This window comes from Dipodomys spectabilis, unplaced genomic scaffold, assembly GCF_019054845.1.
Source record: "Dipodomys spectabilis isolate Male_0828 unplaced genomic scaffold, ASM1905484v1 ptg000267l, whole genome shotgun sequence".
In the NCBI taxonomy this organism is placed as follows: domain Eukaryota; kingdom Metazoa; phylum Chordata; class Mammalia; order Rodentia; family Heteromyidae; genus Dipodomys; species Dipodomys spectabilis.
Window position 1 is genome coordinate 2,864,237 of NW_024870944.1, and position 20,092 is coordinate 2,884,328.

At 40.3% G+C, this 20,092-nt stretch overlaps 1 non-coding gene across 1 annotated transcript; it reads right to left on the minus strand.

Annotated features, from left to right (window-relative positions):
- Positions 1 to 19,610: 19,610 nt before the first annotated feature.
- On the minus strand, positions 19,611 to 19,712 carry LOC122125943. Its single transcript, XR_006150807.1, has one exon. It is a non-coding gene; the product is annotated as a U6 spliceosomal RNA (small nuclear RNA).
- Between the last annotated feature and the right edge of the window lie 380 nt (positions 19,713 to 20,092).

A 20,092-nucleotide genomic window follows, 5' to 3' on the forward strand; every position in this document is an offset into this window, starting at 1 on the left:
TCAGTCGTGAACCTTGAACTCAGAGCCTAGCCCCTGACCCTTCCCTGTTGGGCTCATGGCTAGCCCTCTACCACGTGGAGCCAAGGATCCCCTTGCAACAGAGTGTTACAGTCTAGGTATCTACAGCTGAGGTCTGTCATCCTGCTTACCCAGGAAGCTGAGATATGATGATCTCTGTTCCAAACTATCCCAGACACAAAAGGTCCCATGAGACTCTAATCTCCTTTTCACCACTTAGAAATTTGAACTGGAAGCTGGGAGCTGGTGACTCCCACCTGTCATCCTAGCTACTCAGAAGCCTGAGAGTTGAGGATCACAGTCCAAAGCCAGGCGGGGCAGGAAATTGCTTGAGAGGCTTCTCTCCAGTGAACTACCAAAAACCTCCAGGGATGCTGTAGCTCAAGTGGTAGAGCAATTGGATTTAGCTGAAGAACTCAAGGACAGCTCTCAGGCCTAGATATAAATTCCTCCAACTTCCAAAAAAAAAAAGAAAGAAAGAAACCTGAAGTGGAGTGCTGGGAATGTGTCTTAGGTGTAGAGTGCTTTGCCTGTATGAATCCCTGGGTTTGATTCCATAGTACCACATACTAGAAAAAGACTGAAGTGGCTATGTGGCTTAAGTGATAGAATGCAATCCTTGTACCGGAGAAACTCAGGTCCAGTGTTCAGGTCCTTAGTTCAAGCTCCAGGACAAGTGTATGCACACACATACATGTGCACACAGACACCCCCACACACACATAGATACACACAAACAAACACAGATACCAGAAGTGAAGGTGTGACACAAAATGGTAGAACACCGAGCTTCTATTCTGAGCTCATGGTCAACACTGAGGCCCTGTGTTCAACCCCAAACCCTAGCCATCCGGGTCCAAACTAGGAGAGGTCAAAGGTTTCAAAAATTGATGAGCATCACCAGCCCTAAATGACAGGGAGCATTGTGATATTCCACATGTGCTTAGATTTAGCAAGCTTCCAGAAACCAAGGAAGCCACCATTGCCAATAATGAATCATTTCATTAGGTTCAGTTTCCTTGTTTTCTGCCAAAAGGACCCTTGAAATAATTGTAGCAGGTTATTTCAACACTGGAACATAGTCTAACAAAGACAGGATAAATGAAGGGAACTTAGCCTGCCACTGGAGGTGGCACAAATGAAGGTTTCCTGTCAAAAGAGCACTGGGGAGAGAGATAGCTTGGGGTACAAAGAGGTCTTTTTCTCCTGGCCTTTAGAGCCTGCCCACACTCCTCCTCACTAATTGGCCTGGATGGAGTTGTTTATTACACAGCTGTAATGGTGTGAGGCCTTTTGTCTGTCTGTTCCAACAATGAGGCAGACTTCCTCCAGCACCCTGGTGTGTGCAGAAAACCTCAGGCTACACTGGGAACAGTGAGGGGAGCCCGGAACACGCACTGTCTTGAAACCACAGTCTGTGTTATGAAATCATTCTATTCAAAGCAAATTTTCTAGCTGGATGCCTTTCATCATAGTGACTCTGGATCTTTACTGATAGAAATGCATGCATACATACATGGAGAAACATGGAGTTACTTGTTTTTTATTTTGCTCTTTTTTTTGGCAGGTCCAGGGGTTGTATTATGAGCCCAGGCACTGTCCCTGAGCTCCTTTTGCTCAAGGATAGCGCTCTTTCGTTGAGCCACAGCCTCACTCATGACGAGTTTTTATTCCTTTGATCCCTCAGAAATAAGATTGCTGTGGACTTTCCTGTCCTGGCTGAATTCAAACTGGTATTCTCTATGTCCCAGACTCCTGATGAGCTAGGATTACAGGCAGGAAAAAATGACACCTGGCTTTCTTTTCTTCTTGTTCTTTTTTCATTGTGACAAACTGAAATCTTCACAGTGTTATTCTAATGGTTTGCATTTTGAAGTAAACTACCCAGGCCTGGAGTTTCAATGCCAGGACTGCCACCTACAAATGGAGGGAGGTCTTTCTTATTCATGTGAATGTATAATGGAATGTTATAAAAATAAAAATTGAGGAGTTCCGGGAAGATGTCAGAGGAGAAGCTAGAGGCTAACCAAGCTCTCGCACAGAAAGCAGTTTTAGAGTTCCAGTGAACAGTCCTAAGGCAGAGAATCACACCAAGTGTGCGATCACAGGTCAGAGAGTTAGGCCAGAGAGGGAAAATCCAGGCAAGGAGACAGCTTTCAGTTCTTGCCACCAGCTGCCGCCGCTGCAGCAGCGGTTGCGGCGGCTGCCTCAGACGCCGTACCTGAATCACAGAGATTCCTGGATGAAGGAGTCAGATGCAGGGGCAAGCTGATTCTACTCAACACCAGCAAGAACCTACAAGGAGCGGACATCTTCATCCTGAAGTTCACAGACAAGACACGACCCTTAACCAAGACTCGGCATGAGTAGAAGCCTGACATATTCACTCCTTCTCAGGGAGCAGAGGAGGGAAGGCCAACCCTCCCCCCCAGCACTGAGATCTCCATCTTGGATACCGACAAATCTCGGCTGAGCTGCTAGCTCCAACTCAGGCCTTGGAAAAAAAACTAGAGTCATTTAACAGGTCACAAGAACTTAATGGCATTACCTGCCAGACTCAGCTCTACCCAGGGAAAAGTCACCCAGTTCGGGCGCCAGCCTTAGGAGTGGCTTTCTTCACTGGGTAATCAGAGCCAGAGGCTGTCCCTCCCATTAGCAGCCTCTACAATCAATTGAAATTCAGTAAACAGAAACCCTGAGAGTGGCTCCAGGTTGGGCTCTGTGAGTTTCTCACAAACCAGCCCCCAGGAAAAGCTACTGTTAGTTGAAAGATCTCAACTCTACCCAGAACCTAGCCTCAGCACAGCATCTCCAAACTTGAGAAAAAAGCCATTTCCCTCTTTTGTGATACTCAAAGCAGATATCCCTCCCATTGAACTAGCCTGGGAGGAGGATCACAAAATCCTGGGTAAAGCACAGCATTTTTCTGCCTATTTGAACAAACTGTAAGAAACCAACCAAGCCACAGGACCACAAGCAGACCAGAGACTCCAAAAAGAGGCTGGTTATGGACACAAGGGATATAGACGATTTTTCCCACCACTGCCAAAATAAATCAAAAACTTTTTTTCTTCTTCCTTTTCTTTTTTTTTTTTTGGTACCTTACATTAAAAAAAAAAAAAAAAAAAAAACTTTTTTTCTTTTCTAAAACATTTTTTAATCTTTAATTTTTGCCTTTTTTGAAAAAAATTTTTTTCCAGTAACTTTTTTTCTCTTATAATTTTTATTTTAAGGATACATGTGTGTGTGTCTTTTTCTTTCTTTTTGTTTTCTTTCTCTCTCTTTTTTTAAATTATCTTTTGGTTTTTTGTTTAGCTCTACTGAACTTCTGATCTTTTTTTCTTCCTTTCTTATCCTTTTCACCTTTTCCTCTCTTTCAGTCTTCTTTATGGGACTTAATTGTTGTCCTATACATCCTCAGATATACCCGTAGTTGACTATTAGACCATATCCCCCATTGTGTACATACTTAAACCACAAATTAATTGCTCAATTCAAAACCTCTGAGAATTAAATTCCTTAATAGCAGTACTACCTCTTTACACATATATACTATTTTAAGCACTATTAGTTTTAAGTTTTTCACATCTCCTTTTTATTCTTCCCATTCTCATTATATTCACGTTCTTCTCTAACTAGATTGTTTTCAACCCTGCATAATATTATTAATTTTTACTTTTCTACTTTTCAGGTCTCTTTTCTTTTCCCTTTCTCTTTCTTCTTTTTTTCTCTCTCTCTACTTTCATCTAACCCAACCTATTTCTTGCTTTGAGATAAGGACTTAGTTAACTCTCCCTGTGCCTTCCCACATCACCCTACTCGACAGCAGGTTAGACCATGCAGAATATCCGATCTCAGGGATTGAAGACAGCCTAGATATTATAGAGAAAGAACATACAACCATCCAAGACAAGCCCAAGAAATATGAAAACTCTATCCAACACTTGAAAGACACCATCAGAAGGCCTAATCTAAGGATAATTGGTGTAGAGGAGCACCTAGAAAAAGTAGTTAATGGTCTAGGAAATTTGTTTAACAGGATCCTAGCAGAGAACTTCCCAAACATGCAAAAAGATAGGCCTATTAAGATACCAGATGCTTTTAGAACCACAAATAGACCAGACAAGCATAGGACATCCCACAGTCACATTATAATCCACACAGGATCAACTCAGACCAAGGAAAAGATCTTTAAAGCTGTCAAGGAGAAAAGATTAATCACCTATAAAGGCAAACCAATTAGAATCACCTCAGATTTCTCAGCAGAGACAATCAAAGCAAGAAGAGCCAGGCATGATGTATGCCATGCCCTAAAATCAAACAACTATCAACCAAGAATACTGTACCCAGCTAAACTCCCCTACATAACTGAAGGCTAAATAAAAACCTTCGATAGCAATGAAAAATTAATGCAATACATCTCCACCAAACCAGCCCTACAAAAGATTCTTAAAGATGTCCTAAACATAGAAAACCAACAAGACCACACTAAAGGCCAAGAAACAGCACCCAAACTGAGAATCCAAGAACCATAAGAAGAACCCAGTTTTCACCGCACCCAAGAAGTTGGATAACATGGCAAAAACTCCCAAATACCTCTCAGTCCTACCTATCAATATTAACGGAATTAACTCTCCAATTAACGGTCATAGACTGTCTACTGGGATTAAAAAACAAGATCCTTCTATCTACTGTCTTCAGGAGTCACATCTTGCCCATACCAACAAACACATTTTCAATGTTAAAAGCTCGAACAAAATCTACCAAGCAAACAGCCCCCATAAACAGGCGGAAGTTGCAATCCTAATATCAGATAAAATAGACTTCAAATTAAAATTCATGGGAAGAGATAAAGAAGGTCGCTACATGCTAATTAATGGATCTCCCATTCAGGAGGATATTATGATTCTAAATATCTATTCACCAAACAATGGAACACCCAAATTTATCCAAGAAACACTACTTTCCCTCAAATCCCACGTAGATCCAAAGACATTAATTGTTGGAGATTTTAACACACCACTCTCCCCACTAGATAGATCAACTCAGCAAAAACTCAACAGAGAAACCGCAGAATTAAACAGCTGCATAGATCAAGAAGATTTAACAGACATCTACCGAACATTTCACCCAGCAGCATCAGAATACACGTTTTTCTCAGAAACACATGGAACATTTTCTAAAATAGACCATATTTTAGGCCACAAAGCAAACTTGTCCAAATTCAGAAACATTGAAGTTATACCTTGCATTCTCTATGAACATAAGGGAATAAAATTAGAACTCGACAACAAAAGCCTCCAAAGAATGTCCGGTAACACTTGGAGGCTGAAAAACACACTGCTGAATCACCAGTGGGTCATGGAAGAGATTAGAAAGGACATTCAAATGTTCATGCTATTCAACAAAACGAGCACAAAAATTACCAGCTCCTCTGGGACACAGAAAATGCAGTACTCAGAGGCAAGTTTATACCTCTGGGCTCCTCCATCAACAAATTGGAGAGATCTGAAACGAACAATTTAATGAGACATCTGAACCTCCTTGAAAAAGAGCAGCAAGAAAAACCCCTATCCAGTAGATGGAACGAAATAATTAATATTAAATCAGAATTAAATGAATTAGAATCCAAAAAAACTATAGAAAGAATCAACAAAACAAAGAGTTGGTTCTTCAAAAAAATTAACAAAATAGACAGACTCTTAGCAAATCTTATCAGAAAAAGAAGAGAACAAACCCAAATAAATAAACTCAGAGATGAGAATGGAAACATCATCACGGAAACAATCAAGATTCAAAACATTATAAGGGAATATTTCTCAAACCTGCATGCTAATAAGTTTGAGAACTTAACAGAAACGGACCTTTTTCTAGCAAATATTGACATGCCAAAACTAAACCAAGACGAGTTAAACCATCTTAACAGGCCCTGAAATAGAAAGCACTTAAATAGAAACAGCAGTAAGAGACCTCCTAGCTAAGAAAAGACCAGGACCAGATGGCTTTACAGCAGAATTCTACAAGGCCTTCAAAGCAGAGCTCACACCAATACTCATCCAACTATTCCATGAAATTGAAGAGAAAGTTCACTACCGAACACATTCTATGAAGCCATCATATCCCTCATCCCAAAACCAGGCAGGGACTCATCAAAGAAAGAGAACTATAGACCCATTTCTTTGATGAACATTCATGCAAAACTTCTCAACAAAATTTTGTCCAATCCAAGTCAACAACTCATCCAAAAAATCACACAGCATGATCAAACAGGATTCATTTCAGGGATGCAAAGCTGGTTCAATATACACAAATCAATTAATATTATTCATCATATCAACAGGAGCAAGAATAAGAACCACATGGTTATCTCAATACATGCAGATTAAGCATTAGACAAGATCCAACACCCCTTTATGATGAAGGTTTTGGAAAAATTAGGAATCCATGGAACATTCTTCAATACAATAAAGGCTGTATAGGCCAAACCTACAGCCAGCATTATACTTAATGGTGAAAAACTAAATCCATTTCCTCTTAACTCAGGAATAAGACAAGGATGTCCAATCTGTCCACTTCTTTTCAATCCAGCATTAGAATGCCTAGCTACACCAATAAGAAAAGATGCAAACATAAAGGGGATCCAAATAGGGAAAGAAGAAATAAAATTGTGCATCTTTGCATGTGACACCTTCGATCATCTTAGGCTGGGTTGCAGCCTCTGTACCCACAGTTCATCCTGAGATCCTAGGAATCGAATTCAAATCTTGGCTCTGGTAAAAAAAAAAAAAAGGAGAAGTGCTGAGAAGGTAGCTCAGTAATAGAGTCCTTGCCTTGCATGCATAAGGCCATGGATTCGATTCCTCAGTACCACATAAGCAGAAACAAGTCACGAGTAGCGCAATGGCTCAAGTGGTAGAGCGATAGCCTTGAGCTGAAGAGTTGAGGAACAGCACTGAGACCCAGAGTTCTGACCCCAAAACCAAAAAGATAAAAGAAGAAAAGAGAGGGGGAAAAAGGAGAAGGTTAAAACTGGGAAGTATTAGAGGCAGTTTTTCATTGTTTGTTCTTTTGCATTGCAAGCAGGGCTCGGAAAGTGTACATGACCTTGCACTGCTGAATTTTGGTGGGCTATCTGGGAAGCCATAGCCCAAACCAGAAACCTAGGCCTGGGGTGTGAATCCCAGGACTCCCACCTATGAATGGTAGGATATTCTAAGAAATGCATTCCGATATACATCCTTATCAATGGAATGTTGTAAAGGAACAATTACATTATTGTATGGTTATATTATAAAATTATACACAATAATTATACTATATTGAATAATTTTCAATTAATACTTTGTTATGTATTCAACCATAATACTTCAATACAGGAAGGAATAATTTATTGATAAGTGGTAGTAATATAATATATATAATTAAATAATATACAGACATCTCTGTCTTGTTTTATACATATATACATATATATATATATATATATATATATATATACATATATATATGTTACAATCTACATATCTATTTCTACACTTGTCATTCCTGGAGCTCAGTGGTAGAATGCTCGCCTCGAATGTATGAAGATCTGGGTTCAATTCCACATTATTACATGCACAGAAAACCCGGAAGTAGTGCTGTCAAGCAGTTGAGCACTGGCTTTGAGTATGAAGGCTTAGGGACTGTCTAGGCCCTTACCTCAAGCCCCAGGACTGGAACCAAAAACAAGTTAGAATGTTCTGACTGCAATTATAGAAAGGCAGGATTTCAAATACCTCATCACAGAGCAAGCTGGGAGTCTGAAACTGACGGCTGTCATCTAACCTAACTTATCCAGAGGTCAATAGCTGCAGCCCAGCATCATGGAACCAGACACTGACAGCTCACCACTAGCTGCTCAGGGGGTGAGATCAGACACTGGGGGTTGAAAACTCAGCCCTGGCACGAAGTCTGGTAGACTCTGAGCTGTGCCTAAAAGTGGTAGAGATCTAGCCTTGAGGAAAAGATCTTAGGACAGTCCCTCCAACCTATGAGAGGCTGATGACTCTCCCTCACAAAACACCCCTTTAAACCATTAGATGTGAACTTGTGCAGTTTGTGGCATGTATCTGAAACAACGGTGATACTGATGAAAGCACTCTAATTCTAATGACAGTTTGTGGGATATAGCTATGTGATGAGTCCTTCCTGGGGTGCTGGGTGTTGAGTACATCTGGGTTGTCCATGAGGTATTGAGTGCTGAGTCCTTCACAGGGTGCTATATGCTAAGTCCTTCACGAGTTGTATTCTTTAATCTGGTCCTTATAAGAGCTACACAAGTGAGATGAATGTGCAGATGAGAAAGTTGAGGCTCAGATATGTCCCCAAGGCAGGGCCAAATTTATGTATGTACTAAACTCTAGTGACTTGTCTCCTGCAGACAATTGTTTTGGTTTAGGTTTCTCCATCATGAACCTTGAACGCAGAGCATAGGCGCTGACTTTCTTCTTGGGCTCATGGCTAATTTTCTACCATGCTGAGCCAAGGACCCACTTGCAGCAAAGTGTCATGGCTTAGATGTCTTTAGCTGAGGTCTATCATTCTGCTTGCTCAGGAAGCTGAGGATCTCATTTCAAAACTATCCAAGATCACGGTCCAAAGACAGCCTTGGCAGGAAATTCCTTGAGATGGTTATCTCCAATAAACCACCAGAAAGCCTGAAGGGGCATTGTAGCTCAGGTGGTAGTGTGCTAGACTGAGATGAAGAGCTCAGAGACAGCACCCAGGCCCAGACTTCAACTCCTCCAATTTACAAGAAAAGAAAGAAAGAAACCTGGAGTGCTGGGAATGTTTCTTAGGGGTAGACTGCTTTGTGTGTGTGAAACCCTGGGTTTGAATCCTCAGTACCACATCCCTAGAAAAAAAGCCTGAAGTGGCTGTGTGGCTCAAGTGGTAGAGTACTGTCCTTATATAGCAGAAACTCAGGTACAGTGGTTAGGTCCATAGTTCAATCACCAAGACGGTGTATGCGCACACACACTCACACACACACACGGAGGCACCGTTGCCAATAATGAATCATTTCATTGTGTTCAGCTCCCTAATTGCCTAGCAGAAGGACTGTTGGATTAATGGTAGCAGGTTGTTTCAACACTGAAACATAGTCTTACAAAGACAGGATGAGTGTAGGGAACTTGGTGTGCCATGGCAGGTGGCACAAATGAAAGCTTCCAGTCAAAACAGAGCACAGGGGACAGAGATTGCTTGTTGTACAAAGAGGTCTTTTTTTTTCCTAACAGCCTTAACAGCCTGAGCACACTCATCCTCACTAATTGGCTTGGATGAATTGTTTGTTATCCAGATGCACAGGAGTGAGGCTTTTTGTCTGCCTGTTCCAACAATGAGGCAGATTTCCTTCAGCAGCCTGGGGTATGGGGACTCCCTCAGGTTAACTGGGAACAGTGAGGGGAGCCCCGGATCATGCACTGTCTTGAAGGCACACTCTGTGCTAAGAATTCATTCTATTCAAAGCAAATTTCCTAGCTAGGTGCCTTTCTGAATAGCAACTCTGGATCTTCACAAATTCAAATACATGTATACATACACAGACACATGGAGTTACTGGCTCTTTTTTTGTGGCAGGTCCTGAGGCTGGAACTGTGAGTCTAGACATTTTCCCTGATCTACTTTTGCTCAAGTAAGAAAATGCTTCCTTGTGTCTTAAACCATGATTACCCTAGGTTGCGATGCAGCTTTTACACCCACAGATGATTCAGGGATCCTAGGACCCGAGTTCAATTCCCAGCACTGGCAAAAATACAGCAAACCAACAAAAATGGAGAAGGAAAACTAGGTAATTTTACACAACAGGTTTACTTTTGTTTCCTTGGCACTGTGATCCTCCTAGGGCTCAATGACTTGGCTTGAAAATTGTACGTGACCTTGCATGGATGAAGGATGGGGGGCTGTCAGTGAAGCATGAGTCCAACCCAGATACCTAGGCCCTAAGATCGATCCTAGGCCTGCCACCTACATATGGCTGAAGATCTTAGAAACTTGTTCCTATCTATAGGAATACTAATAGAATGTTTGAAATGTACTAACTGAATTACTAATTAGATACTCATTCCAGTATAAGATTGTATGCAATAAATATAGGTCATTGATTAATTCTTTATTTAGTATACCGTGATTAATTAATGGAGGCATAATTTTACACCATATAATTGGTAGTAATAGAATATGTAAAAATAAGATATAGACATCACTTTTTGTATAAGATTATACACTAGAATCTACATAAATGTCTGTCTCTGTATAACTTTGTAGATGCATATACATTTATTAATACACACACACACACACACACACACACACACACACACACTGCAATCTAAACATCTATCTGTTTATATATTGGCCATTCCTAGGCTTGATCTCAGGTCCTCAAATTTGCCCAGTAACTTCACTTGCATCAGCCTGGTGTGCTAACATTTACCCTTTCATGAAGGGGGCCTGTTAGAGCCTGAGTTCAAGTCACAGAACTGGCAAAAACTTAAGCCTGGTGGAAAAGCCAATTGTCCCACTTGTTTTCCTTATCGGTGAAAGTCCTGGGCCTCAGGAATGATGTAGAATACATAAGCAAGTCTATGTCTCATGTAATAGGATGCAAAAAATGTTATATGTGTAATCATACTCAAATGCATAAGAAACAAATAAAACATAAAAAATGAATACACTAAGCACAACATGAGTAAACCTGTGCATGTAAATATAAATCATGTATTTAAAATGTATACGAATATTGTTTTTGAATTCAGGCCCTAGGAACAAGTCTTTCTTTCTTGTCTCCAACACGGTGATCTTCCCATCCCTCACAGTACTGCAAATTTCCCCAGACCCTGAGTTCAAATCACAGGCCTGGCAGAAAAAATGGCAAGAATTACAAGCCAAGGATCCTCACAATATTTTTAATATTTTGTATGTATATATGTATGTATGTATGTAAGTTTTTTTTATTTTTTCAAGCACATGGCTTGAATTCAGGTTGTGGCAATTCTACCTCAGCTTTGATCACTCTAGGCTGGGGTGCAGCCACTGGACCCCCAGCTGCTGATGGGATCCTAGACACTCAGGCCTTTCAGTGAAAACAATGCACAGAAAAAATGTGGCCTTTTTACGTTTTCTTCCTTTGCATGGTGACCCTCCTGGGTCTGAATGACAATGTTGCAAAGGGTACTGCCCCTTGCATTGCTGAAGGTTGGCAGACTTTTAGGGAAGCCATAGGCCCAAGTGGCAACATAGGATCTGACCAACCAATGGCAGGAGATACTAAGAAACTGGTTCCCATCCATAGGAATAACAATGGATTCTTGTCAATGTCACAGTTGAATGAGTTGATCGTGAATGATGCTCCTATAAAATTAGACAGCATGTTTTCATGAGTCTTATTGATTTTATTTAATATTTTTGAAGCATTAAAAGAATATTATTATTTACAGGAATGCAATAATTTCAGTACACTGATTAATTTCATTAATAGTGTAAGGATGAAAACAATAACATTAATTACATGGACGCATAAAAAATACCCAAGAATTGGTAGGAATGTAGTCTATATAACTGAATAATGTATAGACATCTCTGGCACTCTATAAAGATATATATTTATTAGTGTACTGTCATCTGCATGTCAATCTGTTCATATTTTGTTAACTCCTGGGCTCGATCTCAGGTCCTGGGAACAGCCTATCACTCAGTTTGCCCCAGGAAGGCGTGTTTACACTCGCCCATTCATGAATTTGGCCCTGTAGGCCATGAGTTCAGATACCAGCACTCCCAAACAATGAATCATTGAGTAAGAAGCTGATGCTGACACGTTTTCCTTTTCTGTGAATGTCCTGGGTGTCAGATATGAAGTGGAATACATATGCAGGCCTATATCCTATGTAATCAATGTAACCAATGTTCTATGTGCCATAATAGTCAATAAAATAAATGGTCAATACATAAATAAAACAAAAAATTAATAAAATAACTACACTGAATGCAATATGGAGTCAACATATGTATATAAATATAAATCATATATGTAAATTGTACATGAATACGTGGGGATTGATTTCAGGCCTAAGGAACAGACTTGAATTTCTTGACTTCAAGGAGGCCAGATTCCCCTTCCTACACAGTACAACAGTGTTACCCAGACCATGAGTTCAAATCCCAGTCCTGGCAGAAAAATGGCACCTTTATAGTATGTGAGGCCCAATTCTTAGGTATTTCATTATTCCTCCATTTTATGAATGTGATTGTTTACATCTTAATAAAGTATTAAATAAAATCGATTAGTGTCCTATAATATAATTATGTATAATTTTATCCTAGAATCATTCAAGAACTGCCCAGTCAATTCATATGGATATAAATGAGTATCTTAGGATCTCCTGCCATTTGGAGGTGGCAGGACCAGGATTCAAACTGTGGGCTCCACCTCCCACCACTTAAACCTGAGGATAGGGAACTCACTGGTCTGTCCAAGAACATCAGCAAGACCAATGATTAGGCAGGCACCAGTGGCTCTCAACAGTCCTTCTTGATGTTTACAAGGCTGTTATGGGAGGATCATTGTCAAAGTCACCCTCAGGAGGAAAGTCCTTGAGACCCCTGTCCAACTTCAGTGCCAACAAAGCCAGAAGCCCTGTGGTTCCAGTGGTAGAGGGCCAGCCTTGAGCAAAAGCAGCTCAGAGACTGTGCCCAGATCCTGAGTTCAAGGTTCGGGACTGGCAACAAACAGACATAAATAACAATCTGTTCAGCCATGCAGCTAATGTGGTGTCCCTCTTGTCCCCAACTGAATGGGAAAAGGGCTGGGAGAGTCCCTGTCAACTTGACTCTGCCCATGCTGATTGCATCACAGGATTCTAGCCACACCCCCATTCTTTCATGTTTCTTTCTGACCAATGGAATACAAGAATGGTGGCAACGCCCACATTCCATGATGCCTGGTAGCAACTGGATTCCCTCTTTTAGTACACCACTACCAGCAGTTAAGGAAGGTAGAGGTGGCTGAGTGGTGAGCAAGAGACTCAAGGTAACTTTAGAGAATAGTAGGAAATTTACATGTCCCAGCCCCCTCCCCCCCCCTTCCTGTGGTGCTGGATTTCAAATCGCAGCCAGCCTAAGGCCCTGACCTGGTCCCTGCCCCTGGTCCTCTGCTCTGGGCCCATATGTCTGCCATGCCACCGCCATCCCTGCTCGCTCTACCTGGATCAGCTGCCAACAGCGTCTCCCAGCAGCACAGGTGAGTGGCCGCCCCAACACCATTCCCAACTCGGGTCAGAAACCCCTCTGAAAGCACCATGACCTCCTGCTTGTTTCCTCTCCCTGGCTCTGAGGAGCCACCTTTTTGTCTTGTGCATTTCTGAGAAAAAAACAATATATGCTCAGGCTGGGCTGAGCTCAGGTGGTCCTCCTATCTGTGACATTTATGCTCCACCAGGCCTGGTCTTCTGTAGTTGGGATGGTAGACATGTGGAGCCATGCTCAGTCATCAGTTTAGATGGATTATCACAAACTCTTAGTCCATGGCAGCCGATTCTTGACCACAGATAAAGTTCTGGGTAGGGCCACAACAATCGGAACTCAATCTCTTCACAGAACAGTTGTGAGGAAACAAGGGATTTATATAGAGGAATCTCTGGAACATGGCTAGGCACAGAGGGAGTGGCCTTCAGGTAATGTTCTCAACAATTCTGTGAGCATAAGACAGGAAGTTATCTGGAAAGGGCTCAGGTGTCATTAATGGGGCAAAAGGTGTGGGATTATGAAACAAAACATGGCTCTCTTTCATCATTACCCTATTCCCATGAGGAAGGGTATCCTTCACTGTGTTGAGTTTTGCAACTGGGGACAACAAGGCATGGAGAAGCTGGGTGACCTACTTATGATCTCAAGTTCACAGAAATCTAGGCTTGACTTCTCTACCATCCTCCCTAGTTAAATGGTTGCTATTCAGCCCACTTTTTGTAGTGGGAAGTCCACTTCTTGTCAGTCATGGGGCTTGAACTCTAGGTCTGAGCGCTGTTCTGGAGCTCCTCAGCTCAAGACTAGCGCTCTACCACTTGAGCCCACAGCACCACTTTCAGTTTTCTGGTCGATCTTTGGAGATAAGAGTCTCACAGAATTTCCTTACCGGGCTGGCTATGAACCATGATCCTCATTTCTCAGACTCCTGTGTAGTTGGGATTAGAGTTCTGAGCCACCAGCACAGGGCTTAAGTGTAGTTCTCACTTTCTTTCTCCCTCTCTCTCACATGAACTGGTTGAATGTCCTGGAGGAGGTGGCCCATTTTCCCCATGTGGCTAGACCCCATAGTGGCCCTCTCATTCTGGAGGTGGGCTGTGGATCAGGAGCTGTCTCGCTCAGCCTGTTGAAACAGCTCCATGACATAAGCCTCTCTGTACCCTAGCTAGACCATGACAGTTATTCATTTTCCATCCAGCCTTACTAGACTTCTCATATTGTATTGTTTTCTACATCATTTTCTGGCACCTAGACAAAATTATGATACATAGTTACGGAATCAAAATGTAATGTCTTCTTAAGAAATTCATTTAGGGTTCTGGGAATGTGGCTTCATGGTACGGTGATTGCCTAGCCTGCATGAAACCCTGGGTTAAATTCCCCAGTACCACATAAACAGAAAAACACTGGAAGTGGTGCTATGCCTCAAGTGGTAGAGTGCTAGCCTAAAAAAACAAAAAAAAGCTCAGAAATAATTCCCTAGCCCTGAGTTTAAACCCCTGGACTAGCAATAATTAAAAAAAAAAAGTATTCAAATATTTTTTCATTCATGTGACTGTTTCTAATATATTTATAAGATGATTTCTTTGTTGCTTTGTATGCCCCCCCCCCAGGATATAACCCCTGCTTTCACTGTATTTAATGTTGGTATAATTTGTGGAGGGGAATGGAAAAAAACAAATCGTTTAAATAGGGATGCAGGTGGATCCATTGCAATAACGAGAAGTACAAGTCGTTATGTTGAAAAATGAACTTTACAATTTTGGCGGGGGGGGGGCAATAGAGATGGGGGGGATAGGAAGGGATAGAAAGGGGAAACAAAGGAGGAGGCAACAATACTTGATAAGAAATGTACTCATTATCTTGCCCATGTAATTGTAACTCCTCTGTACACTATTTTCACAATAAAAAAAAACCATTTAGTTAGTAAATGCAAAATAAAGAAACCATACTTTGAATATATAATTGCTCCTTCCATACTGACACCTGACAATAGTCCCTAATTCATGTACTTTACTTACTATAGCATACTCTGTTAAAAAAAATATTTTGGTCATTAGGACAAAGCAACTAATGCCAGGAATGTGTTTAGATGACAGGTGAAGAATTATTCTGGAAATTCAAAGATTCCAGGATTTTGTGTGGTCACTGCTAATCACAGAGAGAAGGATAGTCTAAGTGACATTTGGAAATCTTTTTGGTTAATCATGGTACCAAAAACGCAGAGGCTAATTAATAGTTGTGATAGAATAGAAGAAATAACTCGATGGAAGGATAAGTGATAGTAACTAAGGTGTACTAGAAATTGTTCTAGAGAACCATTTTTGGTTATTGAAAAACTAGTTATCAACTAGGCTTATTCCTCATTGCCTTTAGCATTCTAAATCTCTTAGGCTAGTTCTTAATCTCTGTGTGATAAGTTGTATATCCTTCTATGCTGTTCTTTCATACCTTATCTCCTTTTTTTTCTAAAAATCTCAGGGAACAGGAAGCAAAGGAGGAGGCAACAATGTTTGATAAGAGATATACTCATTATCTTGCCCATGTAATTGTAATTGTAATTCCTAGAAGTTTATGTTAAGTATTTCACAAGTTTTATTTCTCTTAATTCTTAAGAAAACATTTGCTATAATTCTAATATTATTACCATTTTAGTGTTAGGAAATATTTTAATTAAAGGCACTAAGTGCATGGCCCAAAGGCACTAAGTGCATGGCCCAAAGACACACAGTGGGGAAGGAAATGAGTCAAAATTTCCAAAAGTAAGCAATAAAAAAGTAGGTAAAATCCTCTCCATTCCCTTACTCTCTCAATTCAATATTCATGTTGTCCAAGAAATAATAGCATAGCAATTATTGCCGATGGTAATTGTTTTCTGTCACATTTTGTCTTCAATACAGTGTTGGTGACATTGGGTTATCATGCTCAGAGCTGAGCTCATAAATTGAGGTCTAAAGAGAGACAAATTTCTTCTGTTCCACAGTTCCAGTATACATTTTAAAAAGTACTAAAACTAGCCAGTAGCTGGTGGCTCACGTCTATAATCCTGGCTACAGAGGAAGCTGAGATCTGAGGATTGCGCTTCAAAGCCAGCCCGGGCTGGAAAGTCTGTGAGACTCTTATCTCCAATAAACCACTAGGAAAGCAGAAGTGGCACTGTGGCCCAAGGGGTAGAGCACTCGCCTTCAGCTGAAAGGCACAGGGACAGCGGCCAAGCCCAGAGATCATGCCACATGACCAATAAAAAAAAAGATTAAAACTTTTAAATACCATCACTTACTGTCTTTTAAGAATCCAAAACGAAATAAATTCACATATAATCACTCCAAAATGCTTTAAAAGCAGGAGATGATAAACGAGCCTCCATGAACTCAATTTTCTTCTACTTTATAAATTATTCTGAAAGCCTTGTGCTGGTTGGTCACACCTGTAATCCTGTCTACTCAGGAAGCTGAGATCTGTGGATAACCATTGGAAGCCAATCAGGACAAAAACTATTCATGAGATTATTTTAAAAAAATTACAATGGAATTCTATGCCTCCATCAGAAAGAATGACATCACCCAGTTTGTTAGGAAATGGAAATACTTGGAAAAAATTATATTAAGTGAATTAAGCCAGGCCCAAAGAAGTGAAGTAAGCCAAGCCCAAAGAAACATAGGTCCCATGGTTTCCCTTATTTGCAATATCTAGTATATGTATGAGTCAAGCAGAAAAGGTCAGATAATGTGATGTTAGGAAAATGAACCCTTAGATATGTATTTAAATGTTTTTTTCTTTAATGCATTTTTAATGCATTTATAAAATTATTTCTTTTTGCTTTGTATGTCCCTCCCCCACAGTATAACTCCTGCTTTCACTATATTTGATGTCGGTATACTTTGTGGAGGAGAAGGGGAAAAACAAGTCGTTTAAGGATACAGGTGGACACATTGCAACAATGAGAAGTACAAGTTGTTATGTTGAAAACGAACTTTACAACATTGGTGGGGGTTGGTGAGGATGGGGTAAGGGGGGCAGGGGGAGGCTGGAAAGGGATGTGAAGGGTAAACAAAGGAGGAGGCTGCAATGCTTGATAAGAAATGTACTCATTATCTTGCCCATGTAATTGTAACCTCTCTATACAGTATGTTCACAATAAAAAAGTAATAAAAATATTTTTAAAAATTAATGAACTAGCAAAGAGCCAAGAATGGAGATGGAGCTTATATAGTAGCTCATCAATCTAGAGAGGAATGGCCTAGTGAGACCTTGGTGCACTGAATTCAAACTCTGAGAACGAAAATGCGCAGGCACGCACACACACACACATACACATACACACATATTTATTCAAAATATCTTCATATCAGTATTTTGCATTAATTTCTTTTTTAACGATATTACATGGGTAAAATAGGGGAAATATTCTCTTCCATCCGAGAACATTTTTATATTTTTTATTGTAAAAGTACTGTACAGAGTGGTTACAGTTACATGAAAAGGTAATGAGTACATTTCCTATCAAGCATTGTTACCTCCTCCTTTGTTTTCCCCTGCGATCCCTTCCCTCCCACCTCCACAAGTACACTTCCCTCCCCTCCCCTCCTAAATTGTAAAGTTCATTTTTCAACATACTCTCTTGTGCGTCACATTGTTGCAATGGTCATACTGTATGCTTATTTAAGCCTTTTGTTTTTTCCCTTTCCATCCCCAAGTTAGAGAAGTGTACATACAAGATGGAAGTGCACCAACATCAGATACAGTGAAAACAGGGGTTTAACTGTGGGGGATGCACATATAAAAAATCACATCGTACATTAGAAATATATTAGAAACCACAGGAAGAAATAAAAAACCACTTGTGTCCTTATCATGGGGTTCATTTACCTTAACATAATCTTATCTAGTCATATGCACATGCTTTTGACCTTTTTTTTTAAATTGTGAAAATACCATACAGAGAAGTTACAATTACATGGAAAAGGTAATGAGTACATTTTTTATCAAGCATTGTTGCCTACTACTTTTTTTCGCCTTACCATACCTTCTTTGCTTATCCCAGACATACATTAGTTATTGCAAATAAGGGATACCATAGGACCTATGTTTCTTTTTTTTTTAATTCTGAAAATGCCATACAGAGGGGTTACAATTACATGGGTGAGTTATTGAGTACATTTCTTTTATTTTTATTGTGAGAATACTGACAGAGGAGTTACAATTACATGGGCAAGATAACGAGTACATTTCTTATCAAGCATTGTTGCCTCCTCTTTGCTTCCCCTTCCCATCCCTTCCCATACTCCCCCACTTCCCCCATCTGGTCCTCCTCCCACCAAAGTTGTAAAGTTCATTTTTTGACATAATGACTTGTACATCTCATTGTTGCAATGGGTCCACTTGCTCCTCCTTTGTTTCCCCTTCCCATCCCTGCCCATCTTCCACCCCCCACCCCCACTAACCCCTCCCCCACCCCAGTCCCCCCACTGTCCACATCCCTCAACCCCCGGCCAAAATCATTTTTTGACACAACGACTTGTTCATCTCATTGTTCCAATGGGTCCACCTGCATCCCTATTTAAACGATTTGTGTTTCCCTTCCACTCCACAAATAGTACCAACATCAAATACAGTGAAAACAGGGGCTTTAGCTTGCAGGAGGAACATACAAAGCAACAAAGAAATGATCTTATAAATATCTTAGAAACAATCGCAAGAAAGAAAAACCATTTGAATCCTTATCTTGGGGTTCATTTTGCCTAACATCAACTTATATGATGTTTTCTACTTGTAGCAGACACATACTAGTTATTGAAAATAAGGAAACCATGGGACCTATGTTTCTTTGGGCCTGGCTTACTTCACTTCTTTGGGCCTGGCTTAATTTACTTAATATAATTTTTTCCAAGTCTTTCCATTTCCTAACAAACTGGGTGATGTCATTCTTTCTGATGGAGGCATAGAATTCCAGTACACACACACACACACACACACACACACACACACACACACACACACACACACATACACACACACACACATTTTCTTGATCCATTCGTTTACTATGGGACATCGGGTTTGGTTATATATCTTAGCTTTGGTAAATAATGCTGCAATGAACATAGTTTTGCTGGTAGTTTTAGTATGGTCTTTTTTGTGATCATTTGGGTGAATGCCCAAAATGGGATTGCTGGGTGTTAGGGGCGCTCTATGTAGTCTTTTGAGGAACCTCCATACTACTTTCCAAAGTCTTCGAACAAGTTTAAACTCCTAACAACAAGGCATTAAGGTTCCCTTCTGTCCACATCCTATCCAGCATCTCTTCTTTTAAAAATCTGGAATGCTTCACGAAGTCGAGTGTCATCCTCAGTCAGGGGATATTCTTCTCTTTATTGTTCCAATGTTAGTATATGTGCTACTGAATTGAGCACAGAACAATTTTATATATAAAGTGTAATTGATTTTCTTAAACTAGACAATTCCACAAAAATTAAATTCAAAAGAATTGTTGTGAAATTTTAGAACCATGTATTTCTTACATAAGAAGACATTTAAGGATAAAGTCAAGATTGATATGTCCAAAACAAAATAATTCCATATATTTGTTGTTCAACGGATGTGTAGGAGGAGGAATTCAATTATTCTGTACAAGGAACCTGCCATAATGAACACTATAGAAAGTGTTAAGGTTTGTTAAAATTTTAATGTTTTAAATATGTTTAATTTTGGGAATTTGCTCATATATGCCAAAATTAAGACTATTTAGCACGCTGTAAAACTTTTCCATAAAGCATTTAAGATTCATGGTAGC